This window comes from Budorcas taxicolor, chromosome 18, assembly GCF_023091745.1.
Source record: "Budorcas taxicolor isolate Tak-1 chromosome 18, Takin1.1, whole genome shotgun sequence".
In the NCBI taxonomy this organism is placed as follows: Eukaryota; Metazoa; Chordata; class Mammalia; order Artiodactyla; family Bovidae; genus Budorcas; species Budorcas taxicolor.
The window spans coordinates 65053053-65077609 of NC_068927.1; the positions used below are offsets into that span (position 1 = coordinate 65053053).

Consider the following 24557-nt stretch of genomic DNA (forward strand, 5'->3'; position numbering starts at 1 on the left):
CCAGCTGCCCCTGCCCCCGCCCTGTACAGATGAGGAGACCATTGGGCCCTAAGAGGACAAACAGGATGTGGTCCTGGGGGGGCTGTGCTGCCCCTCGGGGTTCCCACAGCCATGGACTCACAACAGGGGGTGGCCCCTCCATGGACCCGGCGCTGATGTCTCCAGGCAGGGCTCAGGAGGCATCTCAGCCCAGACCTGAGGTCTCAGCTCTTTCTCTTTCTGCCCAGTCTCATCGCCTGCTCTAGAGGGTGGGACCCAGTTTCTTGTCCTGAAGCGGCCCTGGATAGTCTGGCTCTGAATAGGACTCAGAACTTTATTTTCTCAGTCCACTCCAGAAATGGAATTTACTTCTCCTCTTCAGTCAGTTCATAAATTATTGCAGAGCACCTACTCTGTACTAGACATTGGTGCCACACAGCAGAAATACACCCATGACCCAGTAAACCCATCTTCTGTAGGTGCTTGAAGAATTCAGATTCTGCTGAATGTGGGCATCAAATGCTAACATTCAAATATTTTTTTTAAAAGAAGATATATGAGAATAACTTGGGTTCATGTCTACACTGTGAACATTCAGAAAAATGAAGATCATGACATCTGGTCCCTGCACCTAGAGGCCAAAAAAAGAAAAAAAGGATATTAGGAGAAAAATGGAAACAGTGACAGTAGCAACACGTGAGCCCCAGAATGTCTTCACTTTAAGTGATCATGACATTTCTTGGTAAAAGAGGTCTTGGGCGGTTTAGTTCTAAGCCAGGAGAGACATCACACAGAGAGTCAATGAGCATAAGTCTCTGAGGAGCTTGATTTTCACCCCATTTGCCACCTCACTTCACACCGGGGTCTTCATGGTGTTATCCTGTTCAGCCCTCCGCTTGGTTGAGCCAAGCCGCATTGTACCACCAGTTCATAACTTAAAAGGCACATGATCTCAAATCCTTGGCTTTGGTGAAAAGAAGCAAAACAGACAAAACATGCAAATATAGATGGATGAACACAACACGTGCAAACCCTCCCTGCGGCAAGTGTTCCCCTGCAGCCCTCGGTGATCTGGAGTGGAACGTCCAGTAGAATTCTCTGTGGTGACGGGACTTTTTAAACATCTGCTCTGTCCAGCACCATGGCACCTGGCCACATGACGCTACCGAGCACGTGAAACGTGGTGGGTGTGACTGAAGAACTGAATGTTTCACTTCATATACCTGTAGAGTCATGGTCTGTACCGTGAGGCTGGGTGAGTACTTTATCAGCCAGTGCGGATCCAGACTGAGGGGGATACTGTCCTGTTTCTACCCCTGGAACGACAGCACCCTCCGGGAACATGGCTGGAAAAGTCTGATGTTCCTTTCCGGATGGCTCAGTGGTAAAGAATCCGCCTGCCAATGCAAGAGGCATGAGAGACGTGGGTTCGATCCCTGGGTCAAGAAGATCCCCTCGAGAAGGGAATGGCCACCACTCCAGGATTCTTGCCTAGAGAATCCCATGCACAGAGGGCCCTAGTGAGCTACAAAATGTCATGGCTTCGCAAAGGGTCGGACATAACTGAATCGCCGTAGCACGCAAACATGCAGCCTCATGTGGCAAGTGGCACCACACTGGATATCTCAAAGAAAATATACGTTATCTTTTTATTTGGCCAGCTTGCATTGCTTTGATTATTATTTCATGGAAAGCATTTTGTTTTAAATATAGCAGGTGCACATGTTCATCTTAAACTCCCAATCTATCTCTCCCCCATCCTTGCCCTCTGTTACTCTAAGTTTGTTTTCCAAGTCTACAAGTCTGTTTCTGTCTTGTAAACAAGTTCATTTTTGTAAACTATTACTGAACAGAGGGTTTTTTTAATTGGCTTTCTTTTATTTTAAACTGAATAATTTGAAGACTCAACTTGCAAATTTTTATGCTTTATTGGAATTTTCAAAAAAGCAGGATGATCATGGTAACCTACCCTATATGTGAAATGGATTAGAATACCTTCTCCCAAAAGGTTAGATAGTTGAAATAGAGTATTAGAATAGCCAGGGGAGTACTAAAAGGTGGTGGGATTTTTGAAGACGATCCTATAATTCTTGGACTCCACTCTTAGCTTCAGAGGTGCTGGGCTGCTTTGGAGGAGGAGAAGGAGCGCCCACGGAGGAACCCCTTTAAAGAGAGATGTAGCTCTTCAATTGATAACACTCTGTGTGCTCAAAGGATGGGGCCAGGTCAGGGTCAGCATGGTCTTGGTTTACATCAAATTCCTCATAGATACTGGTCTCGGCAAAGAGGTGCAAGGGGCTCAGGGGAGTGGGAGTGAACAGGCTCTCAGAGAGGATCCTGTGGTTCAAGTGGATGAATATCACATCCTTTGCTGATGGGTCCTGAGAGGAAGGAGATGTGAATGATGGAATGAAATGAGATCTTCCAAGGCTGGAGCATTGGGCATTGGAGGGGCTCGGGCTATGGCAAGGGTTTGGGCTGGGAGGATCCACCTCGCCGTTCACTGTTCTGTCTTCCTTGGGCTCTCCTTCCATGACGGCAACATCTGCGAATGGAAGAGAGTCAAGGCTCTTGGGGTGGGGGCGATTTTTCTAGACGTCCATATCTTTGGTGGGGACATCAAAGCCAAAAAAGCAGGGGTGTGCCCCAGGTTGCTGAGTCTGTTCACTCTACTAAACTAAAAAAAAAAAAAAATCATCCCATATATAAGCCCAGCCACTGATTGACTCTCTCAGGAATCTGTGCAAACCCATGGAGCCCATCCTACATCTTTTCTTATGGACCATCCTCTAATGCCTATCAGCAGATTCCCAAGATCATAAAGCGGAGAAGAACAGATGGCTGTGGTTGAAAGGAAGAACAGGGCTTGGAATGTTCCTGGTGGCCCAGTGATTAAGAGTCCACCTTCTAGTGCAGAGACTGTGGGTTCTATTCCTGGTGAGAGAACTGAGATCCCACATGCCTTGAAGCAACTATCCTCAATGCTGCAACTGCTGAGCCCGCGAGCTCTGGAGCCTTCAAATTCACCCCAGCACTGCAATGAGGATCCCCCATGCTGCAGCTGAGACCTGATGCAGCTGGTACAGGGAGGGAGGAGGGAGGGGAGTTCAGGATGGGGAACATACGTATACCTATGGCGGATTCATGTTGATGTATGGCAAAACCAATACAATATTGTAAAGTAAAGAATTAATTAATTAATTAATTAACACACATTTTCATAAAAAGAACATGGTTCCATTGCCCTCTGGAAGATATTCCCTCAGGGATTACAACAATGGAAATCAGTTTTTAACCTACAGGAAGTGAAAACGCCATTCTCTGCTATGAGCCCACCTCCCCCTGGGTCACATGACCCTGTGCTTCCCTCCTTCTCACTTAACGATTGTGGGTAGAGCACCAGTGACAGTTTGGCTCTTCATACTTACTTTATGGGTAACCAGTGACAGACAAGAACAGCGAGGAAGATGCTGGTATAGATGAAGGATCCGGAGAGCCTAAGGAGAAGGTGCAGCTGGCTGGAGTGGCCTTGAGGAAGCCGTGATTCTGCCAACAATCAACGGAAGAAGGTCTGCTTATTCATTGCATACACCCTGCCCCTACACAAGGAACTGTTGTATCCTTGTGTCAAACTGTGTCAGCAGCTCTCAACCTGATCAATATGGTCTCCACTTCCCAGGAAGTACTAAAGCACTCAGGAGAGATGCTAGCAGTGGATGAAGTAAAGAGGCCATGCAAGACCAGCAGCGGTCTGAAACTAGGTCCCCCGGGCACTGATGTAGTTTTTCTCTGCTGCCCATATGACAAGGCATGGTGCTTTTGCATGAATGGGACTTCTTTATCCTCCATGTATTTCCCCCTCCATCCACATAGACCTGGAATGGAATCCTCAAGAAGACACGACACTTCTGAACTGTGGAATGTTTAGTTCATAAAACACTAGCAGAGGAATAGCACATACTGAAGGTGCTCCCTAAAATTCTCCGCTTGTCCACACATCTTCCCCAAACATGCTGGTGGAGCGAGGGTGAGCATCTCTCTTAAGCATGGGATCAAGTCACTGTGACTCGCTTTGTTCAATTTACAAATTCCCAGTCCCAGGGAATTAGAAACTCAATGCCCCCTCTGGTTCTAATACAGACCATGATCTCAAATGCTGACATGACAGGGATGTTGAGGAGCCCAAAGTCACAGAGCTGGGAGGTGGTAGAACCAACACTCACACAGGAGGCCTCTGTCTTCTCAGAAATTTGCTGAGATAGGAGACCGTCTTGCTTACCTTCTGTGGTGTGTGCATCCGTGGTTGACGGGCAAGTACTTGTAGTGGATCCTAGGGGAGAAAAGACAGAAGGGTGAACAGTAACCTTCCTCGCCCCACCAAAGGAGGACTCTTGTTTCTGGAAGGTTGACCTCCTGCCTGTCCTTGACTCTCTCATCCCTCAGAGCACTAATGGGGCAGGGGAGAGCTTCTGGTCCCTCACCGTGAATGTGTTGAGTAGACCCTCCATCCTGGTGAAGAGGTGGTAGAAGGAGGTGGGAAAAATATGCCTGACAATGAAAGATATCTGTAAGCAAGAGATATCCTCTCTGCTCTGGGAATGAGTATCAATGCTCCTTAATTGGAAAATCACCTGTATGTCAGAGGTTCTACTGGGAAAATATTAAGAGCAAGTGTACATTGCAATCTCGGATCCTCCCAAATGAGCCCAGCCTCTCCTCCTCCTGGGTCTACCCTGACCCTTTTCTTTATTTGCCGGGATAGACAGGACTCTGCTGTGGAGCATCCATACAGGAGGTGGAAGAGGATTGAGATGCCATCTACCATCTCTCTTCCTCTCTGGTTCTCATTGCCTCCATTTCCCCCAGAAGCCTTAAGTTCCCCTGACACCAGCATGGAGAGCTTGAGAAGGGGCTCAGTGATACAGTAAGATATCATGGAAAAAGCCAAATGGCCTTATTGACCACTGCAATGTGATTTAGTGTATTGTAAACATGGGACTCTTAATGGGTTCTCAATGCAAGAATACTGGAGTGGGTTGCCATTTCCTCCTCCAGGGGACCACCTTTTGTCAATACCCTTCACTATGACCCATCTGTCTTGTGTGGCCCTGCATGACTGGCTCATAGCTTCCCAGAGGTACAAAGGCCCCTTCACCACTACAAGGCTGTGATCCATGAGGAGGAGATGGTGAAGGACAGAGGAGTCTGTTGTCCTGCAATTCACAGGGTGGCAAAGAGTTGGACACAACAAAGTGACTGAACAAGAAGAACAAAGCATGGGCCAGGAAGCAGTTCCTCACCTGTGACAGACAGGAACAGTGGGTCGCTGGAGTCTGACCACGAGTAGGGAGAATGCGTGAAGGAGCCGTAGCACCTGTAGACCCCGCTGTGGGCTGTCAGAGACCCAGAGGGAACTCAGCCTGGAGTGCTCTGTGGGGGCCCTGCCCTCCAGCAAGCGGGCGCCCAAGGTTTCCCCACTCCCTGAGCAAATGGAACTGGTTAAAGGCACTCTCGGAGCTGCAGACCAAGGTCATGTTCTCCTCTGACCTCACCACTGGGCCCCCTTGCCATGAGAGAGAGGGTTTTGGACAGACCTGGAAGGAGCAGACCTTTATCTCAGAGCACAAAGTAACTCTAGTCCTAAATAGAGGACTAAACTCAGAAGTGTGCAACAAGAGAGGCACTGCAGTGAGAAGGCTGCCCACCGCCAGGAGAGAAAGCCCCACAGCAAGGGATACCCGGCACAGGGAAAACTTCAGACAACTTTAAAAATGGAGTGTCATTTAAAATCCTTTTAAAAGAGTAAATAATTCTAAAAATGGATTGTCATTTAATGTCCTTTTTTAAAGAAAGAATATATGTATATGAATAACTGAATCACTCTGTTATACAATAGGAATTAACAACACCTGTATTCAACTAGGCTTCAATAAACAAATAAGATAAAATAAATTTTAAAAATCAACCAGATGTGCTGTTCTCTTGAAATAAACAGACTACTAACTAAATAAACAGACTACTAACTACTGCTGGGAACATCAGAAAACGTGGCATTGATTGACCCAGAAGAGGAGGTTATGGATTGAAAATTGCAGAATCTTATTTGATCTTGGACCACCTCTTTATTGAGGGCGTGTTCAGCGCTGCCCTGCCCACCCCCAGGGGCTGGAAGGGACTTCTTAGCGGGGAGGATTGGAGGGACCACTCCCCGCCTCTTTGTGTAGAAGGACACGTTAAACCAACAGGCTGAGCAACTTCAGGGTGTCGACCTCCATCTCGATCACCCAGGGGCCGGACTGCAGGGCGTCTGGTACCACATGTGCTGCTGACAGAGGAAGGGAGCTCTGACATGAAAGTGGGAAACCCACCCCTTAAGCACCCATCGGTGTCTGCCTGAGCAGGGAACTGCCCATGTCCCTGCTCTGGTGCATTTGTCTCCGTTGGTTGTTCTTTCACGTTCTCACTCCTTCGCTCTGTCACCGGCTCTGTCTTCCCCTTAGCACACGGCAGGGACTCTGTTCTCATTGCCCTTCCGCTTTCACACCTCCTCTCTCTGGTTTGTTCCCTCTCCTGAGTTTGTGAGTGCCTCGGCACGCCAGTCATTCACTCCTGGTACTGATGCTGGACTGGACACCAGACCTTCTGTGACACAGAGAGCAGAAGGGACTGGTCTGGCCACACTCACCTGTGATGATGATGTCCACAGGGTCGCTGGGGACTGACCACTCATTGGGGGAGCATCTGAGAGACCGTAGCTCTGTAGGTGCCCGCACTCACCAAAGTCATGGGGCCAATGGAGAAGTCAGCTGCGGCATACCCGCCAGTGAGCATCTGTCCACATCTCTGGAATAGCTCTGTGCTGTTTTCTTGGTGCAGGATAAACTTGTCAAACCACACCAGTGAGTGACAGCAGAGGGTCACATTCTGTCCCACCTGCACGAGGGGCCCTGGGTGGGCTGAGATGGCAGGTTTTGGGAGCACGCCAAGGAGCAAAGAGGTTGTGAGCTTCGGTGAGTCACCTCAGTGCTTCCCCTGACATCTGAAGGTGCAAAACTCCTCCCCATTTACCAGCAGAGTCAATCACCCTTCCTGTGTGTCCTGTTGGGTTCTCTTTAGCCTGTTCTCGGGCTCTGGCTCATGCTTTTCTTTCTGGCTCATGCTTCTCTTTCTCCAGAACTCAGCCTCCTCTGTTTATTCTAGGCTCTTCAGCTGCTGGGTCTGCTCTCAGCCTCATGCATGCACACTCCGTCCCTTCAGTTAAGCCCGACTCTGTGCAGCTCCATGGACCATAGCCAGCCCGGCTCCTCTGCCCACGGGATTCTCCAGCTGAGAATACTGGAGCAGGTTGCCATGCTCTCAGCTTCATCCCATCCCTAATATGCGTGGTGGGGGCTGGGGTGGGCCTGAGGATGCATACTCTGGCTCCCTTCACACTCATCTAGAATGTGGGCGGTGACTGCAGGATGTTGGGATGGAGATGGAGAAAAAAGGGAACATTTCCCCACCTGTGACCCCATCTCATGCCTCTGGAGGCATTCCTGGGACTCCTCCCTGGGGCTCCAGCTCCTTCATATGGGATTACAGCTCCCTACTGGGTGGCAGGTGCTGGATCAGGGTCTTTCCCCATCCTCCCTGCTGGCAGGCAGTGGCAGCATCCTGTCTAACTAATGCCTAGGGAGGCTCCTCCTTCCTGCACTGGGTCACCCCATCCCTCTATTGAACACCCTGAGTTTAAACTCTCAGAGTGGGTTCTCTTTCCCTGGTCCAGTCCTGGCTGGGGATCCTGAGGAAGTCTTGGGTTGCACGGTCACGTGGACCTAGGGTAGCATTGTCTGCAGGCACGGGTGTCCTGGGCTGGGCTGGACCCCTCCTACCTGTGACCACAATCTGCAGGGGGTCACTGAGTGTGGACCAGTCAGCTCCAGAACACGTGCAGGACCCGGCATGTTCTCTGGTCACTGGGCCAAGGGTGAAGTTGTTGAAATGATCTCCCTGGACCTTGGGTAATTGCCTTCTCCTGTCTGTTTTGAACAGTCTGAATCTCTTAAGTGGAGAACGGAGTGACATCAAAGAGTCACACCCTGTCCTAAGGGAACCACAGGGCTTGGCCAGGCAGACAAAGACAGCTCCTCATATTTACTTAGGAGAGAAGGAGACACAGGCTTTGAGAAGAAAATAGGAATGGGCAGCTCTCCCCACTGCCCTCATGGGTGGGCTTCCCCTTAATTCTTTAAACTCTCCTCCCCCAAAGTGCCTCACCCAGATGCTCAAGGACACCTGGGGCTTGAGGACAGACAGAGACACAGTCAACCCAGGACGGACATCACAGAGATTCTCAGGACATGAATAACTCCTTGGGTTGACAAAATGATGAAAAACTTTCCCTCAAACCACAAAAAACCTGGGGATTCCTGGGAAGTCAGTGGTTAGGACTTGGTACTTTCTCTGCCAAGGGCCCGAGTTGAATCTCTGATCAGGGAACTAAGATCCTGCAAGCTGCACAATGAAAGCAAAATAAAACACTACAGAAAAACTGATTCATGGACAAGAAGCAAAAGGACTTTCCTGTTGCATTTGTTATAGCTCAAAATGGTAAAGAATTTTCCTGCAATGCAGGAGAGCAGGGTTCAGTCCCTGAGTTGGCAAGATCCCCTGGACAAGGAAATGGCAACCCCCTCCATATTCTTGCCTGGAGAATCCCTTGGACAGAGGAGCCTGGTGAGCTACAGTCCGTGGGGTCGAAAGGAGTCGGACACGAGCAACTAACACTAACACAACTAAGCAGTGAAAAAGCCACTTGCCTGAAAAGAAGGAAGTAAACCTTGAACCTCGCTCCTTTGTTAGCTAAACTACATCAAATGTGTGAGAAGGTCCACGTGGCCCTGCCTGATGGCCAGACCCTTCCCTGGGGCCAGATCTAGTGGGCAGCCCTGCAGATCCTGTTGTTAAGGGCCGGTTGGAGATGCCATGAGCCACCATGTAGGGGAGGGTCTGTGGGCTGCAGCCTCTTGCTCCCCTCTCATGACAGAAATGGCATTTAGTGGGCCTAACTCCCGGCTCCCAGACTTCACACTGTGCCTTCAGGTCCAGAGTCCAGAGCTGGTCTAACCTCTGGGGAGAGTGAAGATGAGTATGAAGGTCAATAGGAGGACCTGGGATCCACAGGGCACATGGCTCTCACTGTACTGACAGGGGTCTTACCCCAGCCCCCAGTGTCATCTGCATCAGCCCCAACTGCTCTGCTCAACAGAGAAATAAGGGATGGGGAGGACTTACCTATGGCTGCCCAGATCCTCAGATTCACACTGAATCCTAGAAGGAAAAGCACGTCAGAGATGGCTTGTCCTGATGCACCCCATGTTCCTTGCACCCTCATCCAGGGAACCTGGTCAGTGGTGTGAAGACCTTCTAATTTCCACCATAACCCTCTCTGACCATGTCTTCTGGACTCACCGAGACTCAGGAGGCTGAGGAGTGTGGGGCACATGGCTCTGCTTCTGTGAGACAGGAGGCAGAACTGAGCAAAGCTCACTGCATCACAGGATGCGGACGGCAGGCGTTGCTGTTGGTACAGTCAGCCTGGCTCATGTCACATGGGAAGATGGCCAGCCTCTTCTCACACCAGGGATGGAACTGACCTGAACCACAGCACTGAGCACACCTCATGACCCGATCGTCACTTTTTGTTTCCCTAAACACTGTAAACCTAAGAGGATTCGAACAGATCTTGCTGCCTTTAGGAAGTAGTAACTGTGATTCAGTGTATAGCATGCAGGATGCTTTTCCCAAGCTCATGATAAATCTGATTCACCTTAACTCTTCACAGAAGAGAAATCACATGCTCCCACCTCGTATGTCAGGCTCAGTGCAGGTTGCCAACTAAAGACTCATTAATAGAGACTTTTATTGTGCATTCTTATGGAGGACCAGACATGCGTATTATGGCTCTTTGAAAACATGAAAAAATTCTACATTGTAATATATGTGATTAAGGAACTAACTGTTAGCTTCAGGTGTACAGCAAAGTGATTCGGTTATACATATACATCATCTGTTGCTTTTCAATTCTATTCTCACTTAGGTAGTTATAGAATATTAGGTAGAACTCTCTGATTTATACAGCTTGTTGGTCATCCATTTTTAATATAGCCATCTGTATATGTCAATCCCAAACTTCCAATCTAACCTCCCCGTTACACTATCCCCCCTGGTAACCATAAGTTCCTTCTCTGTGAGTCTGTTTTGTAAATAAGTTCATTTTTTCAGATGTCACAAGTAAGCGATATCATGTGATATTTTTCTTTCTCTGACTCTTCTTCATCTGAAATTATTCCGTGACTGTGAGTGGAGACTTTGCACACAGACACTCTCTCTGTCTCTCTCTCTTCCTCCCTTTCCAATCCAAGGACCACACATGTACACAAAGATAATGTGTGTAAAGATGACTGTGGTGTTTTTTGCGGAGGGGGATTTGTTCTGCCTGAAAAGGTGGACCACCTTGATTCCTAGATACTCAGATGAACACAAAATATGTCAGGTAGAGACTTCCAAGCTCCAGAATGCTTGAGTGAGGGGCGTGTCCACAACAATCAACTCCAAACTGGGACAAAATGGCCAAGCTACTTCTGGACTCCAAGGGCAGACATACACCCAGTTCAACTGTTGTTCATAGACAGGAAAGAACCTCAGTAAGGGCTGTAATTCCACACAATTGTGCTGCGGGTAGGGGTCATTAAGATTAGTGATGCTCCGTAAGTAATAAGTCTGGTCTCCTCTTGATCATTATGAATGAAATGGAGTAACAGTATAGTCACCCTTCTTAAAATGTCCTTTTATTTACTTAATATCATGTTTCAGAATTGATCTGTATTCTTTGTCATTTCAGTTTGTGCATTTTTATTGCCATATAATGTTTTATTGCAGATATATAAACCAAAAATTTTTAATTAAAAATTTTTATTTATTATTTATTATCTTATTATTATTTTTAATAGAAATTTATTTATTTTAATTGGAGGCTAATTTTTTACAATATTTGGACAGCAAATTGATTCAGCTCGACATTTATATTCTTTTCCATTATGATCTATGGCAAGAAACTGGATAGAAATCGCTGTGCCATACTGTAAGACCTCATTCCTTTTTTTTTCAATAGAGAAGTTGTATTTTTTTAGAATTTAAATTTACTTATGTTAATTGGAGCTCACTACTCATTCTGTGTGTAAATGCAGTTCATCTGTTCATCCCAAGCTCGCAGTCCTTCCCTCCTTGGCAACCACAAGCCTGTTCTCTATGTCTGTGAGTCTCTTCCTGTTTCATTGATATGTTCCTTTTAGATTCCACATACGGGTGATATCGCATGAAAGTTGTCTTTCTCTTTCTGTCTACTTCCATTAATATGTTTATCTCCAGGTTCATGCATGCTGCTCCTAATGGCATGATTTCATTTTCTAAATGTCTGAGTGGTATTCCATTCTCTGTGTGTATAAGCATTTACATCTTCTTTATCCATTTATTTCTCCATGGACAATTAGGCTGTTCCCATGTCTTGGCTATTGTAAGTTTTGCTGTATCAGCACAGAGGTGCATGAATCTTTTCAAGGTATAGTTTTTCCCAGATATATGCTCAGGACTGGAATTGTTGGATCACATGGAAACTCTGTTTTTACTTTTTTTGAGGAACTTTCATACTGTTTGCCACAGTGGCTGCACGAGCTTACACTCCCCCAACAGTGTAAGAGGGTTTCCCTCTTCTCCAAACCCTCTCCAGCATCTCTTATTCGTCAACTGTCTAATGGTGGCCATTCGGATCGGCATGAGGTGGTACCACCTTGCAGTGTTGATTTGCTTTTCTGTACTAATTAGCAATGCTGAGCATTTTTTTAATGTCTCTTGGCCATCTGCGTATCTTCTTTTAAACCACAGATATCAATTGTGAGAGTAACGTCTATGGATTTTGTCTAAAATGAATGACACCACTGCTAATGTCTCATGAATGTGCTCTGATTCCAACCTCATGTTGCTTGTCAAGGGACAGAGCGATGAGGTCTTCAGGAGAGGAGTAGTTACTTTATTTTGAAAGCCAGCAGACCAACGATTTCATGAACTTTTGCCCCAAAGAATCATCTTACCTGAGTTAGATGGGCTTTTGGGGGAGTGAGAGGGATGGTCAAACAGTGTTTATTGAATGCAAAATAACCCTGGCCCATGAGGAAGAAAATTCCAAGGAGAAGAGAGAACAATACAGATTAAACACCCAAGTGTGAACTCACACTTTCACACTTACACACACACACTAAAAGAGGAGGAGGTGTGGCTGGTTGTTGCAGTGCTTTAATTAACTAATTAGTGTCTGTGCTGGCTCTTTGTCGCTGTGCACAGGCTTTCTCTAGGTGTGGGAAGGGGGCTGCTCTTTGCTGTGGCGCAGGGTCTCTCATCGCTGGGGATTCTCTTGTTGTGGAGCACCCACTCTAAACACATGGGCTTGTGGCCCACGGGCTTAACTGCCCCGAGGCATGTGGAATCTTCCCATTCCAGGGTTCGGGCCTGTGTCCCCCACATTGGCAGGCATTTCCCAACCACTGGACCACCAGGAAAGTCCTGTTGCAAGCTTTTTTTCCCCCTTAATTTATTTATTTTTAGTTTAAGGACAACTACAATATTGTTAGTTTCTGCCATACATCAACATGGATCAGCCATAGCTATACTTATGTACCCTCCACTGTGGAAATCTTTTAATCCTGGAATCCTTTGTTCTCAAAGCTGTCCATGCAGGTTTGGTCATAATGTCCCTTTAATGACAAGACAAAAATTCTGTCTGTTCTGCCACTTTTTATCTCTATACGATTGGGAAAGTGTTATAACCCTTAAGTTCAGAGCCTTGAGAATAGTTTAGGCCCTCAGAGATGTCTGATTCTTTGTGATCCCATGGGCTGCAACCCGTCAGACTCCTCTGTCCATAGGGATTCTCCAGGCAAGAATGCTGGGGTGGGTTGCCATTTCCTTTTCCAGGAGATCTTCCCAATCGAGGGATCGACTTAGGTCTCCTGCATTGCAGGCAGATTCTTTATCCTCTGAGTCACCAGGAAAGCCCACCAGTAACATAATGCAATTCAATATTTCCTCCCTCAATTAACATTGCCATTGTTTTCCATTTACTTTAATGTGGACATGGTGGGATTTTGGCATCATGTTTTCACTCTCAGTGTAGCATAACACTGATGTGGAATATACCATAAATTTAAAAATAGAAATATGAATACAATGCTAGATTTCTAATTAAAAAGATAAAGATATGCAACAGGCAGCAAAGATTTACTGTATAGCACGGGAACTATAGTCAATATCTTGAAATAATCTAAAAAGGAGAATAATCTAAAAAATAATGTGTCGTGTTTGTATAACTGAAAATCACCTTGCTGTGCACCTAAAACATTGTAAGTCAACTACATTCAATAAAATATGTATATGATGAGATTAAAAATGGAACCAGTAAAATAAATAAATTTTAAAATGAAATGAAAGAAAATGAAGTCATTCAGCCATGTCCAACTCTTTACAACCCTATTGACTGTAGGCTGGCATGCTCCAATGTTCATGGGTTTTTGTAGGCAAGAATACTGGAATGCATTGCCATTTCCTTCTCCAAATAGTGCAGGCCAACTGCAGCATCCTCCGTGAGGGTCTGTGTGCTCACTCTCACATTCCAAGTCTGCATGCAGTGTATTCACATGGGCACCCTGAGCTGCTCCAGAGTCTCAGCCCGGATAGTGAGTTTGTGGAAGGTCCCTGGAAGGAAGTCAGAGCCTGAGTCCCAGGACCTCCCCACCCCTCACTCCCCAGCTCAGCTCAGGAGCCCTTCCAGGTTTCTCCAGCATCACTCTAGAATCCCAGTGCCCCCACCTCGCCACCCAGAAGTTCCCAGGGCTCAAGTGAGACATGGGTCCCGAGAGCCCTGAGAGGACTCACCTGCAGGCTTCGTGGTTTCTGGCCCAGACTCAGCCCTGGAAGTGAGAGATTTGCCACCAAAAGGTTAGGCTGATTCTCTCCCCGTCAGGATCCCTGGCCCCTCCAGCTGCCTGAGCCCTGTGGTTCCTGTGACCTGGGGGCAGGGTGGGCGTCCTGTGCCCTCCTGTGATGCCCTCCCTACCCTGAACAATTGGCCTAGGAGGAGAAACTCAGAGAGGATGGAAGGCATGTTTGCAGCTCTGAGAGCCCAGCCGCCCCCACCCCCGCCCTGTACAGATGAGGAGACCATGGGGCCCTAGAGGACAAACAGGATGTGGTCCATAGGGGGCTGCTGCTGCCGCTCGGGGTTCCCATGGCCATGGACTTGGGGCAGGGGGCGGCCCCTCCGTGGACCCAGTGCCGATGTCTCCAGGCCGGGCTCAGGAGGCATCTCAGCCCAGACATGAGGTCTCAGCTCTCTCTTTCTGCCCAGTCTGATCACCTGCTCTAGAGGGTGGGACCCAGGTTCTCGTCCTGAATCAGCTGTGGACAGTCTGGCTCCAAAGAGGACTCAAAACTTTATTTCCTTTGGCCCATTTTTGATTGGGTCGTTTATTTTTCTGGAATTGAGCTGCATAAGTTGCTTGTATATTTTTGAGATTAGTTGTTTGTCAGTTGTTTCATTTGCTATTATTTTCTCCCATTCAGAAGGCTATCTATTCACCTTGCTTATATTTTCCTTTGTTGTGCAGAAGCTTTTAATTTTAATTAGATCCCATTTATTTATTTTTGCTTTTATTTCCAGAATTCTGGGATGTGGGTCATAGAGGATCCTGCTGTGATTTATGTCAGAGAGTGTTTTGCCTGTTGTCTCCTCTAGGAGTTTTATGGTTTCTGGTCTTACATTTAGATCTTTAATCCATTTTGAGTTTATTTTTGTGTGCGGTGTTTGAAAGTGATCTAGTTTCATTCTTTTACAAGTGGTTGACCAGTTTTCCCAGCACCACTTGTTAAAGAGATTGTCTTCACTCCATTGTATATTCTTGCCTCCTTTGTCAAAGGTAAGGTGTCCATATGTGTGTGGATTTATCTCTGGGCTTTCTATTTTGTTCCATTGATCTATATTTCTGTCTTTGTGCCAGTACCATACTGTCTTGATGACTGTGGCTTTGTAGTAGAGCCTGAAGTCAGGCAAGTTGATTCTTCCAGTTCCATTCTTCTTTCTCATGATTGCTTTGGCTATTCGAGGTTTTTTGTATTTCCATACAAATCTTGAAATTATTTGTTCTAGTTCTGTGAAAAATATCGCTGGTAGCTTGATAGGGATTGCATTGAATTTGTAAATTGCTTTGGGTTGTATACTCATTTTCACTATATTGATTCTTCCGATCCATGAGCATGGTATATTTCTCCATCTATTAGTGTCCTCTTTGATTTCTTTCACCAGTGTTTTATAGTTTTCTATATACAGGTCTTTAGTTTCTTTAGGTAGATATATTCCCAAGTATTCTTTTCATTGCAATGGTGAATGGAATTGTTTCCTTAATTTCTTTTTCTACTTTCTCATTATTAGTGTATAGGAATGCAAGGGATTTCTGTGTGTTGATTTTATATCCTGCAATCATTGATGAGCTCTAGTAATTTTCTGGTGGAGTCTTTAGGGTTTTCTATGTAGAGGATCATGTCATCTGCAAACAGTGAGAGTTTTACTTCTTCTTTTCCAATTTGGATTCCTTTTATTTCCTTTTCTGCTCTGGTTGCTGTGGCCAAAACTTCCAGAACTATGTTGAATAGTAGCGGTGAATGTGGGCACCCTTGTCTTGTTCCTGACTTTAGGGGAAATGCTTTCAATTTTTGACCATTGAGGATAATGTTTGCTGTGGGTTTTTCATATATAGCTTTTATTATGTTGAGGTATGTTCCTTCTATTCCTGCTTTCTGGAGAGTTTTTATCATAAATGGATGTTGAATTTTGTCAAAGGCCTTCTCTGCATCTATTGATATAATCATATTGCTTTTATTTTTCAATTTGTTAATGTGGTGAATTACATTGATTTGCAGATATTGAAGAATTCTTGCATCCCTGGGATAAAGCCCACTTGGTCATGGTGTATGACCTTTTCAATGTGTTGTTGGATTTCTCCAAAGAAGACATACGAATGGCTAACAAACACATGAAAAGATGCTCAACATCACTCATTATTAGAGAAATGCAAACCAAAACCACAATGAGGTACCACTTCACAGCACTCAGACTGTCTGCAATCCAAAAATCTGCAAGCAATAAATGCTGGAGAGGGTGTGGAGAAAAGGGAACCCTCTTACACTGTTGGTGGGAATGCAAACTAGTACAACCACTATGGAAAATAGTGTGGAGATTCCTTAAAAAATTGCAAATAGAACTGCCATATGACCCAGCAATCCCACTGCTGGGCATACACACCAAGGAAACCAGAATTGAAAGAGACACATGTACCCCAATGTTCATCACAGCACTGTTTATAATAGCCAGGACATGGAAACAACCTAGATGTCCATCAGCAGATGAATGGATAAGAAAGCTGTGGTACATATACACAATGGAGTATTACTCAGCCATTAAAAAGAATACATTTGAATCAGTTCTGATGAGATGGATGAAACTGGAGCTGATTATACAGAGTAAAGTAAGCCAGAAAGAAAAACACCAATACAGTATATAAACACATGTATATGGAATTTAGAAAGATGGCAATGACGACCCTGTATGCAAGACAGCAAAAAAGACACAGAGGTCTTTTGGACTCAGAGGGAGAGGGAGAGGGTGGGATGATTTGGGAGAATGGCATTGTAACATGTATACTGTCATGTAAGAATCAAATCTCCAGTCTATGTCCGACGCAGGATACAGCATGCTTGGGGCTGGTGCACGGTGATGACCCAGAGAGATGTTATGGGGAAGGAGGCGGGAGGGGGGTTCATGTTTGGGAATGCATGTACACCCGTGGTGGATTCATGTCAATGTATGGCAAAACCAATACAGTATTGTAAAGTAAAATAAAGTAAAAATAAATAAATAAATAAGTAAAAAAAAAAAAAAAAAACCAATACAGTATACTAATGCATATATATGGAATTTAGAAAAATGGCAATGATGACCCTGTATGCAAGACAGCAAAAAAGACACAGATGTGTATAGCAGACTTTTGGATTCAGAGGGAGAGTACATTATCGGCCAGTGCGGATCCAGACTAGGGGCATCTTGTTGTCCTGTTTCTCCCCCTGGAACCCCAGCACCCTCAGGACACACGGCTGGGAAAAGGCTGAGAGGCCTTCCCTGATGGCTCAGTGGTAAAGAATCCTCCTGCCAATGCAAGAGACATGAGAGATGAAGGTTCGACCCCTGGGTCAAAAAGATCCCCTCGAGAAGGGAATGGCAACCACTTCAAGACCTTGATTGAAGAATCCCATGCACAGAGGGGCCTAGCAAGCTACACACCATCCATGGCGTCACAAAGAGTCGGACATGACTGAATCGCCGTACCATGCAGACACGCAGCCTCATGTGGCAAGTAGCACCACACTGGATATCTCAAACAGAATATACTTCAGCTTTCTATTTGGCCAACTTGCTTTGCTTTGATTATTGTTTCATGGAAAGCATTTTGTTTTAAATATAGCAGTGTGCACATGTTAATCTTAAACTTCCAATCCATCTCTCCCCCCATCCTTCCCCTCTGTTACTCTAAGTTTGTTCTCTAAGTCTACAAGTCTGTTTCTGTCTTGTAAACAAGTTCATCCTTATAAACTATTACTGAACAGAGGTTTGTTTTTTTTTTAATGGCTTTCTTTTATTTTAAACTGAATAATTTGAAGACTCAACTTGCAAATTTTTATGCTTTTCTGGAATTTTCAAAAAAGCAGGATGATCATGGTAACCTACCCTGTATGTGCAATGATTAGAATACCTTCTCCTAAAAGATTACATAGTTAAAATAGAGTGTTAGAATAGCCAGGGGATTCCTAAGAGGTGGTGGGATTTTTGAAGACGATCCTACAATTCTTGGACTCCACTCTTAACTTCAGAGCTGCTGGGCTGCTTTGGAGGAGGAGAAACAAGGAAGATGCTGGTATAGATGAAGGCTACGAAGAGCCTAAGGAGAAGGTGCAGCTGGCTGGAGTGGCCTTGAGGAAGCCATGCTTCTGCCAACAAGCCAGCGGAAGAAGGTCTGGTTATTCGTTGCATACACCCTGCCCTACACTCAGGAGTTATTATATCCTTGTTTCAAAGTGTGTCTGCAGCTCCCAACCTGATCAGTATCGTCTCCACTTCCCAGGAGGCACTGAAGCATCCAGGAGAGCTGCTAGCAGGGGATGAAGTAAACAGGCCATGCAAGACCAGCAGTGGTCTGAAACCAGGTCCCCTGGGCACTGATGCAGTTTTTCTCTGCTGCCCTTATTACAAGGCATGGTGTTTTTGCATGAATGGGGACTGCTTTAATTGTCTATAGATTTCCCACTCCATCCACATAGACCTCAAATGGAATCCTCAAGAAGACATGGCACTTCTATTTCTGAACTGTGGAGTATTTAGTTCATAAAACACTAGCAGAGGAATAGCACATATTGAAGATGCTCCCTAAAATTCTCCCCTTGTCCCCCCATCCTTCCACAAAGATTCTGGTGGAGGGAGGGTATGCAGCTCCCTTAGCATGGTGTCAAGTCACTCTGTGTCACTTTGTTCAATGTAGAAATTCCCAGTCCTAGAGAATCAGAAACTCAATGCCCCCTCTGGTTCTAATACACCATGATCTTAAATGCTGACATGACAGGGACTTTGAGGAGCCCAAAGTCACAGAGCTTTGAGGTGGTAGAATGAACACGCACACAGGAACCCTCTGTCTTCTCAGAAATTTGCTGAGATAGGAGACCGTCTTGCTTACCTTTGGTGGTGTGTGGATCCATGGTTGATGAGCAATTACTTGTAGTGGATCCTAGGGGAGAAAAGCCAGAAGGGGTGAACAGTAACCTTCCTCGCCCCACCGAAGGAGGACTCTTGTTTCTGGAAGGTTGACCTCCTGCCTGCCCTTGAGTCTGTCATCCCTCAGAGCACTGATGTGGCAGGGGTGGGCTTCTGGTCCCTCCTGGGGAAAGCATTGAGTAGACCCTCCATTCTGAAGAAGAGATGGTGGAAGGAGGCAGGAAAGATGTGCCTGGCGATGAAAGACAGCCGTAATCAGGACACATTCTGTCTGCTCCAGGAATGAGTATCTATGCTCCTTAATTGGAAAATCACCTGTATGTCAGGGGTCCTTCTGGAAAACATTAAGAGCAAGGGGCCGATGCAATCTCGGATCCTCCCGAATGGGTCCAGATTCTCCTCCTCATGGGTCTACCCTGAACTTGTTCTTTATTTGCCTTGATTACAGGACTCTGATGTGGAGCATCCATACAGGAAGTGGAAGAGGGTTGAGATGCCATCTACCATCTCTCTTCCTCTCTGGTTCTCATTGCTTCCGTTTGTCCAAAAGCTCTAAGGTCCCCTGACGTCAGCACAGAGCCCTTGAGATAGAGCTCAGTGATACAGTAAGATATTATGGGAAAAGCCAAATGGCATTTGGGGCCACCGCAATGTAATTTAGTGTATTGTAAAGCATGGGACTTTTCGTGGGGTTCTGGAAGCAAGAATACTGCAGTGAGTTGCCATTTCCTCCCCCAGGGGAACACATTTTGTAGGAACTCTTCACTATGACCCATCAGGCTTGGGTGGCCCTGCATGACATGGCTCATAGTTTCATTGAGTTACACAAGCCCCTTCACCACGACAAAGTTGAAGTCCATGAAGGGGGGAATGTGAAGGACAGAGGATTCTGTCGTGCTGCAGTCCACGAGATCACAAAGAATTAGACACAGCTTAGCGACTGAACAGGAATCAACAAAGCATGGGCCAGGAAGAGGTTCCTCACCTGTGACACTCAGGAACAGTGGGTCACTGGAGTCTGACCATGAGTAGGGAGAGCAAGTGAAGGAGCCATAGCACCTGTAGACCCCGCTGTGGGCTGGGGTCCCAGGACCCAGAGGGAACTCTGCCTGGAGTGCTCCAAGGGGGCCCCGCCCTCCAGCGAGCGGGTGCCCAGGGTCCTCCCCCTCCCTGAGCAGATGGAACTGGTCAAAGGTGCTCTCGGAGCTGCACACCAAGGTCACGTTGTCCCCTGACCTCACCACGGGACCCCCCTGGGCTTAGAGAGAGGGTTTTCTGGACAGACATGGAAGGAGGAGAGGCAGTTTCGTGAGACAGACTCTTCCCGAATCCCGTGTCCTTCACCCCTGAACTGAGAATTCACACCCGCGGTTCTTCTCAACTCTCTCTCTCTTTCATGCTCTTATTCTCCCCTGCCTCTCTCCTACTTTCTCTAGGTCTCTGAAATTGCCTCCCTCCTAATTTTTTTCCTTCTTGTATTTTTTTTTTTAGCTCTCTCTACTTCTCTTTGGATTGGTTGATTAGATCTGCCGTCTTTCATTCTGAGGCTCTCATTGTCTACCTCGTCTCTATCTTTCAGCATTATTCATCTGTTCTGTTATCTGTCTATATCTCCATCCACCGTTCCATCTACCCATCTTATCATCTATCTATATATCCATCCATCGTTCCACCATCTATCTACCTTTCTATGTATGTAGCTATCTATCTACCTATTTTATCATCCAGGTGTATGTTCATCCATCACTTTCCCTGGCTGTCTATCATCTATTTCCACTTCCATGACTTCCTCTGCTTCTCGGTCTCCCTGGCTCTCTTTTGTAATCCCTATTATCTGCCCACACATCACCATCTTTCTCAATCTTTGCATCCACCCACCCTCCCAAGTCTGTTATTTTTAGGGCTTCTCTGTCCACTCCCTTCTTTCTCATTAATTCTCTATCCCTTTTTCTTTCTATTTACCTTTATTTCTTAAAGATTTTTCCCACCGCCCCAGTCCCTCTGGCTTATTTTCTGTGTGTGCATGCATCAACAGTGTTTCTGCCTCTGCTTTCTGTTGACTCTCTTTTCTCTCTGATTCCATCTCTCTGTGGGCTTTGACCTCCATAATCTTACAACGTTTGGTGTGAAGTTGCACATGGGCCTGAGCATACAGCATGAGAACCCATGAAACACACAACACACAGGAGCCGGCGTTTGGCTCCATCACCAGGGACCTGGTGTCCTGGGGCACAGTGTGGCTCAACCACCTGGAACAAAGCCACATCTGAGTGAACACAGTATCTGTGTGTCACCCGGGGCATGAGGACTAAGCCTCCTGGGGAAAGAGCCTGAGACAGACCAACCTGGTCATGAAGTCCTGGGCAGATACATGGTGTATCCTTGTGTTCTTTGAGTAGAAAAGAGAATATGGAGTTGAAGTGGGAACCAGGCTCCTAAACTGCTTCTGGTCTCTGAGCAAAGTCAGGGAGGAAGGGCACCCTGTCTTCTCCCTGCCCTTCTGTCTGTGTCTCTCACTTCACTCTTTATCTCCATCTCTGAGTTCCTCTGTCTCTGCCCCTGCATCTGTCTTTTCTGTCATAACAGGTGGTCTGTGCTTGTTTCTCCTCTTTCTTTGTCTGTCGGATGCAACTCTCTCCAAGTCAGTTTCTCTCCATGAAAAGCACCCTACTCTCATCTCCCACACTCTGGAAGGAAGTCCTTCCAGAACATTACTGCCTGGAGCTCAGGGACAACAGTTCTGTCAAACACCTGGGGCTTCCACATCCTGGTACATCCAGTCTGTATGCCAGCTCTTGACATTCTCACCTGTGATCACCATGTCCAGAGGGTCACTGAGGGGCTGACCGCTCAGAGTGGGAGAGATCAAAAGCACAGGAACATCTGCCGGAAAACCTCCTCATCTCAAGGTCACCTGCTTACCAACCTTAGTTCCATATGCGGTTTCATTTCCCTTGGAATGGGACGTAGCAATCGTAGATTTGGGGTTTTAGGATGCGGGTATCAAGGCACGCCATCATTCTGCCCACAGCGGGGCCAAATTTCCTCTATTAAATAGCATTTTATCTAGAATGCCCGGAGCACTTTCTGTCATTCTGACTGGACCCTGACTCACACTCCCACCAGAAATGTCTGGGGTCCGGGAGCCTGGGACAACGGGTGGCCTCTCTGGACAAGAGCTCTCTGACCTGTGACGACAATCTCCAGGGATCGCTGGATGCTGACCATGCAGGGGGGAAGTGACTGTAGTGACCATGACACCTGGTGGTCCCCACGTGTGCTTCAGTCACGGGCCCATGAGGAACTCCTTCTGGAATATGCTGCCTGGTGGTCCCCGTGTGTGCTACAGTCATGGGCCCACGAGGAAGTCCTTCCAGAACATCATGGCCTGGAGCCCAGGGACATCAGTTCTATCACTCTTGTGCACCTGAACCTGTCAAATCCAAGAGGGGAGTGACCTGAGAGTCACATGCTGTCCTTGAGGAATCCCAGGGCTTGGCCAGGATGACAGGGAAGGCTTGTAGTGATCACCTTAGGGAAAAGAATGCATGGTTTACAGTAGAAAATGGGGAACCCCTTCCCCTCCCTGGGCTCAGACGACCCACCCCTTTCCCACATCTCTAAGGCTCCTTTTCAAACCAGGGGAACCCATGCTGCATGGAGATTCCCACACCACAGAGGAATAGCACACCCTACACAAAAAACATCTGCTGAGAATTTTGAGCGTGTGTGTGCTCAGCCGTGTCTGACTCTAGTGACCCCATGGACTGTAGCCTGCCAGGCTCCTCTGTCCATGGGGATTGTCCAGGCAAGAATACTGAAGTGGGTTGCCATTTCCTTCTCCAGGGGATCTTCCAACCCCAGGATTGAACCCACATCTTCTGCAGCCGCTGCATTGCAGGCAGGTTCTTCACCACTGAGCTACCCGGAAAGCCTGAGAATTTTGAGCAAGTGTCAACTAACAGATTCTTCCTGGATGTTGATGATGTAAAATTTGTTTTATAAAACAAGACGGAGTGGACACCCAATGGAAGAACAACCTGTGTGAGTGAAATGATGTCAGCTCACATGAGAAACACAGGACATGATGGAGTCTGTGGTAGAAACTTCTGGAATCTCAGGGGGCAGGGCATAGGTTCTCCCCTTCTTCTGAATGGAGGCCAGCAGCAGCAGTTCTCTGCAATGCCTATCCATGGAGCTGCTGGAGAGCTGGAGCCATCACCTTGTCCTCCAAGGGTCTGTTGTCCCTGGCCCTGCTGCCTTCCCTCAGTCTACAGATAACACCAGTCCCTCCCAGTCACCCCAGCTCTGAGCATCACAGTCTCCTGTCGGTGCCCATAGGGCCTGGCTGAGCAGAGGGAAGAGTGTCTGGGGGAGGGTCTCTGGGCCAGAATTGGGGGCTAGATTTCCCTGAAAGTGTTAATCAACCAGTCGTGTCTGACTCTTTGTGAGCCCATGGGGTATAGCCCACCAAACTCCTGTATCCATGGAATTGTCCAGGCAAGAATACTGGAGTGGCTTGCCATTTCCTTCTCCAGGGAATATTCCCAACCCAGGAATCAAACCCAGGTCTCCCTCACTGCAGGCAGACTCTCTACCATCAAAGCCACCCTGGGCTCCCATTTTCTACTTCCAAAAGACTCACCCTCATATGGTTATGACTTCCCATGCTTGACCGTCACCCTGCCTTCTGTGCCATCTCCCCTCTCATTACAGGAGAGTCTTACTTGAGGTGGATGGCAACCACGGTTTGGGGGAAAGACTCACCCTCTTGCGCCCAGATGCTCTGGATCAAGAAGGACCCTGGAAAGAAAGACTCGTGATGGACAATCCATCTCATGTCAGACCTGGCCTTCTACTCCCCCGGCCTGTTCTATGGGCCTTGTTGGCAAGGACGGTGCTCAGCCTTGATGAACTCAATCATTAAGATCCACTTCACCCCTGCAGAGGCAGGGCTCTCTGTTAAAGTGGACCCAGCCCTCCAGGTCAATATTTGCACTGGGCTTTCTTCCATTCCAGGACTCAACACATGCCAGGCTGACGATGGTGGACAGCATGGTGCTGCTTCTCCTGAGCAGGAGGCAGCAGCTCAGCAGACCTGAAGAGTACACAGGATGTTATGATGACGCCCAAACTAACATCGTGTGCAAGCTGACCACAGGACGGAAAGGTGACTCACACAGGCTCTTCTTACCTTAAAAAAGGCAGAGTGCGGGGGCCCTGGCTGAGGGAGGAATTGGGCTTCCTGGAAAATTTTAAGGCCAGTTCTGTCTCTTCAGATTGTATAACAGCTTGAACCGCAACCTCTGACCCAACCTACCTTTGGCTACGTTTAAAAGTTTACCAAAAATGTATGCTGAAATATCTAATCTGCTATAACTTTGAGGCACTGAATTATTTTCTGTTATCATTCTTGATATGATTTTCATAGAATTTCTTATTTCATTCCTATATTAAAAAATTTCCAAGCATTATGTTTTATCTTTAATGTTCAACCATCTCTATGATGTCTGCAGTAAAACTGTCTTTATGGAAAATGCTAATTTCATGATTTTTTTAATTTATGGATTTTCCTATATTGAATTTTCTTTTCTATGTATGCACGGCCATTTTCATTTCCTTGAAAATGAAACAATTTTTAATAATTTATGTATAGTTGGCTTACAACATT

The 24557-nt window shown here is 46.7% G+C and overlaps 1 pseudogene; it reads right to left on the reverse strand.

Moving 5' to 3' along the window:
* Positions 1-2144: 2144 nt before the first annotated feature.
* LOC128064085 (putative killer cell immunoglobulin-like receptor like protein KIR3DP1) lies at positions 2145-23943 on the reverse strand (annotated as a pseudogene).
* Between the last annotated feature and the right edge of the window lie 614 nt (positions 23944-24557).